We start from the raw sequence: 5,564 nt of genomic DNA on the forward strand, positions 1-5,564 counted from the left end.
AATTACTTGATGGGTTAATTCTGCTAAATGTTCTCTGAGTTTCTTGGATGTGTGGGGTGGCACCTGTAATAGTTTAACTAGGGCTACCATTACAAAATAGCAGACGGAGTGACTTAAACAAAATAGATATATTTTCTTAGCATTATGGAGGCTACCAAGTCCAAGATCAAGATGTCGGCAGGTCTGATTTCTCCTGAGGCCTCTCTTCTTTGTTTGCAGATGATCTTTTCTATGTGCACACACCCCTCTGGTATTGCTCTGTGTGTTCAAATTTCCTCTTCTTTTCTTTTCAGTTCCAGGATACATGTATAGGATGTCCAGGTTTGTTACATAGGTAAATGTGTGCCATGGTGGTTTGTTGCCCCTATCAACCCATTGCCTAGGTATTAAGGCCCACATGCATTAACTATTTATCCTGATGCTCTCCCTCCCCCCTGCCCCCACAGGAGGCCCCAGTATGTGTTGTTCCCCTCCCTGTGTCCATGTGTTCCCATTATTCAGCTCCCACTTATGAGCAAGAACATGTGGTGTTTGGTTTTCTGTTCCTGTGTTAGTTGCTGAGGATAATGGCTTCCAGCTCCATCCATGTCCCTGCAAAGGACATGATCTCCCTCCTTTTTTATGGCTGCATAGTATTTCAAAATTTCCTTTTGTAAGTACACCAGTCAGATTGGATTGGTGAGGCCCACTCTGAGGCCTCATTTCAACTTAATCACCTCTTTAAAGGCTCTTATCTCCAAATACAGTCCCTTTCTCAGGTTCTGGGAGTTTCTTTTTTACATTTCAATATATGCATTGTGGGGGTGGGGTGTGGGGGTGGGGAACAATTCAGCCCATAAAAGTGTTTTTATTAATTTTGGAAATTTTTTGTCTATTATCTTGTCACATATTTCTTCTGCCTTACTTTCTCTTCTCTTTCTGGTATTCCTGTTATACCAGTTAGCCCATTTACTATCATCCCACAGTTTTTGGATGTTCTATTATAATGTTTTTCACTCTTTGGTTTTGCTTTGTGTTTCAATTTGAGTACCTTTTGTTTATCATCTTCAAGTTCACTAATTCTTTACACAGCTCTGTCAAATCTTCTGATTAGCCCATCAAAAACACTTTTTAAAAATAATGTAAAATTATTTAATATTGGTTGTGATTGGAAAGTCATAATTATATGCATTTATGGGGCACAACATGATGTTTTGATATATGTATACAGTGTGGCATGATTAAATCAAGCTAATTTACAGATCCATCACCTCGCTACCTATCATTTTTTTAAGTGAGTCATTTGAAATTGACTCTTTATTTTGAAATATATAATATATTATTATTGACTGTAGTCACCCTGCTGTGTAATAGATCTCAAAACCTATTCCTCCTATCTGTCTGAAACTTTGTACCCTTTTATCAATGACTTCCTATTCCCTTCCTTTCCATGATCCCCCTGACCCAGACTCTGGTAACCATCATTCTACTCTCTACTCCTATGAGCTCAAGTTTATTAGATTCTATATGTAAGTGAGATCACGCAGTATTAGTCTTTATGTTAGCTTATTTCACTTAGCATAATGTCTTCCCGATTCATTTATGTTGTGGAAAATGACTGAATTTTCTTCTTTTTAAAGGCTGAATAGTATTCCATTGTGTATGTACACCATATTTCTTTTATTCTTTCATCCATTGATGGACACTAAGATTGTTTTCTTATCTTGGTGATTTTGAATAATGCTGCAGTGAACATGAAAGTGCAGATATCTCTGTGACATACTGATCTCATTTTCTTTGGCTATATACCCAGAAGTGGAATTACTGAAGCTTATTGTAGTTCCATTTGTAGTTTCTTCAGGAGCTTTTATACTGTCTTCAACAATGACTGTACTAAATGACATTTCCACCAACAATGTACATGAGTTCCCTTTTCTTTGCATCCTCTTCAATGCTTGTTAGCTTTGGTATTTTTGATAAAAGCTGTGTTCGTCCAGTTTCACACTGCCATAAAGAAGCATCTGAGACTGGATGATTTATAAAGAAAAAAGGTTTAATTGGCTCACAGTTCTGCAGGCTGTATAGGAAGCATAGTGGCTTCTCCTTGGGAGGCCTTACAAAGCTTCCAATTGTGGCAGAAGGCAAAGGGGGAGTGAGACACTTCACACGGTGGGGACAGGGAGTGGGGAGATGCCACACACTTTTAAACTACCACATTTACAGTAAGACTCACTATGGCAAGGACAGTACCAAGGGGGATGGTGCTAAACCATTCACGAGAATCTGCCCCCATGATTCAATCACCCTCTACCAGTCCCCATCTCCAACATTGGGGATTACAACTGCATATAAGGTTTGAGAGGGAACACAGACCCAAACCATATCAAAAACCATTCTAACAGATGTGAAGTGATACCTCACTGTGATTTTAATTTACATTTCCCTAATGTTACTGATGCTGCGCATTTTTAAACGTACTTAATGGCAATTTGTATGTGTTCTTTGAAAAGTGTCTCTTCAGATTCTTTGCCCATTTTAAAATCAGCTTCTTAGTTTTGTTGCTATTAAGTTGCTTGAGGAGTTATATATTTTGGATATTAACCGTTTATCAAATATGTGGTTTGCAAATATTTTCTTTACTCTGCAGAAGCTTTTTAGTCTGATGTCATTCCATTTATCTATTTTTTGCTTTTATTGCCTGTGCCATCAGGGTCATATCCAGGAAAATTATCACCAAGGCCAATGGTGGGGAGTTTCCCCCCTATGTTTCTTCCAGGGGTTTTACAGTTTTGGGTCTTATACTTAAGTCTGTAATCCATGTACAGATAATTTTATATGATGTAAGATAAGGGTCTTTAATTTTCTGTTTGTGGATATCCAGTTTTCTTAACATCATTTATTGAGGAGGCTATCCATGTCCTGTTTTGTGTTCTGGTCACCTTTGTAAAAAATCAGTTGATCCTAAAAGTGGGTTTATTTCTGTGTTTTCTATCCTGTTTCATTTGTCAATGTGTCTGCTTTTATTCCAGCACCATGTCATTTTGATTATAATCACTTTATAATATATTTTGAATGAGGGAGTGTGATGCCTCCAGGTTTTTTCTTTTTCCTTAGGATTGTTTTGACTATTTGAGGTCTTTTGTGATTCCATACAAATTTAAGGAGTGCTTTTTTTCCCATTTCTGTGAAAAATGACATTGGAATTTTGATAGGGATTGCATTAAATTGGTAGAATGTTTTGTGTAGTAGGAGAGTTTTACAATATTAATTCTTCCAGTCCATAAACACTGGCTATCTTATTTGTGTTTTCTTCAGTTTTTTGTTGGTGTTTTACAGTTTTTACTATACATATCTTTTACCTCTTTGGATTAATTTACACTTAAACATTTAACATTTTTATTGTTATTGTAAATGATTTAAAAATTTTTTTTCTTTCCAGATAGTTCATTATTAGTATAAAGAAATGCTACTAATTTTTGTAGTTGATTTTGTATTCTGCAACTTTGCTGAATTCATTTATCAGTTCTGACAGTTTTTTTGTAGTCTTTAAGAGTTTTCTATTTATAATATCATGTCATCAGCCAGTAGAGACAATTTCATTTCTTCCTTCCCCTTAGGGATGTCTTTTATTTCTTCCTATTGAATAATTGCTCTGGCTAAGAATTCTAGTACTATTTTTAAAAGCAATTGTTGACCAGGCACAGTAACTCATGCCTGTAATCTCAGCATTTTGGGAGGCCAAGGTGGGAGGATCACTTGAGCCCAGGAGTTTGAGACCAGCCTGGGCAACCTGGTGAGACCTCATCTGTACAAAAAATAAAAAAAATAAAAAACAAATGGAGTGGTGAGAGTGGACATGCTGAATTTAATAATTTCAAATATCCCCTCTTTGGGCTCACTGATTCTTCTGCTTGATCAAGTCTGCTGTTGAAGCTTTCTGTTGAATTTTTCTGTTTGATTATTGTATTCTTTACCCTAGGATTTATGTTTTTTTCTTACTGTTTCTATTTCTTTGTCAAACTTTTCATTTTTTTCATGAACTGTTTTCTAAATTTTATTACTTTTTTTTTGTTCCAAAATATACTGACATTAAATAAAGTACGCATTTCAATAAGAGATCTACAGTGAATGACTATGCATTCTGGGAAGCTCCAGAACATCTAGGCAAGGCCAACATTCGTGAAAGAAGCTAAGAGATTTTGCATCCAATCACAGTTTGTAGTGGGTATCTTATTGCCAATCTGTGAGTTACACTGAACACATCATTAGCATCACTTGTGCAGAAAACCAATTTTGTTTGGGAAAAGGGAAAGCAAGCTCTGGCCTCAATTTTGAGTTCACTACAACTTCTGAATAATTTCACCAACAGCCTATGCAGTACAAGGTCAAAAAAGTAAACATGTTACGGTAAGTAGACAACTCTTCAGAAGCCCAAACACATTTTCTTGCCGTATTTATGTTGAATTCTCCATCTACAATGAGCAGTCATGAAGATGGTCTTCTTCAGGGCAACATGGTCACAGGACTGGGGCAATCCAGGGGACTGAGAGGGAGCATGAGGATGGGAGGGGTCTACCTCTTGTTGTTTCACCTTATAGATAAACTGTAACACAGTCCATGGGCCTGCAATCATCCCCTTTTATCATCTGTCATAACGCTTGATATAGTCATCCACTTTATTCCAGAAGTCCGCCTTGTCCTACAAATGATGTTCTGCTGCTTCAATATTCAGTGGATCACCAAAATTAAAAAGATCAGTAAACAAAGAGTTTAATCCCCAAATGGCCAGTGCCGTCAACCAAATGTTCTCTCAGTAAACTCAGACATATTTCCCCGGTCTTTGTGATGTTGGGGTGCCAGATCTTGGTCAGGCATTTCACTTTGGAAGGCACCATGTTGTTCGCATCGGGAACTTCAGTTTCAAACTGAAAATTTCCACCCTCGTAGTAACCCTCATCTGGGGTTACTATTAGCTGAAAACAACGAAGCTTGTTTGGATCAGGAAAATGCACTTTACATGTCCAAGGTGAATTAGCTTCAAGTTCTGCAACCTCTGTAAGAAGCAATTTTTCTCTCACAGAAACTCTCCGAGTGGAGATAGACGCTGTGGCTGCATCCGGGACCCTTTGAGACCATCGTCACGCTTCAGTTTACTTGCTAGCGTTAGCGTTACTGCTGCCTTTACCCTGGGCTCCCCAAGACAGGCGAGGCGGGCCCAGGCCGCTGCAGCGGGTTGTGGCCCCTCACAGCCGCACAGACTCCCGGCGGCACGACCAGAAGTCTTATTTACTTTTTTATCAGTATTTTCTTGTAGCTCCCTGAACTTTTTAAATAGGAGTCTTTTGAATTTTTTGTCAATCATTTCATAAATCTGCATTTCTTCTGGGTCCATTACTTGAGCTTTATCAGTTTCTTTTGGTGGTGTCATATTTCCCTGATTTTTTATCATCCCTGTGTCTTACATCAATGCTTGTACATTTGAGAAGATGGCCACCTCTTTTAGCCTTTGCAGGTTGCTCTCTGGTGGTGATAGACTTTTACTATTTAGTTTAGTCTGGGATAATGGATAATCCAGGTGATAGCGA

At 38.0% G+C, this 5,564-nt stretch overlaps 1 pseudogene; it reads right to left on the reverse strand.

The window, feature by feature from the left end:
• Window positions 1-4,415: 4,415 nt before the first annotated feature.
• On the reverse strand, window positions 4,416-5,348 carry LOC116558340 (annotated as a pseudogene).
• Window positions 5,349-5,564: the final 216 nt, after the last annotated feature.

Source organism: Sapajus apella, unplaced genomic scaffold (assembly GCF_009761245.1).
Source record: "Sapajus apella isolate SASKATOON/1434 unplaced genomic scaffold, GSC_monkey_1.0 scaffold2, whole genome shotgun sequence".
NCBI lineage: Eukaryota > Metazoa > Chordata > Mammalia > Primates > Cebidae > Sapajus > Sapajus apella.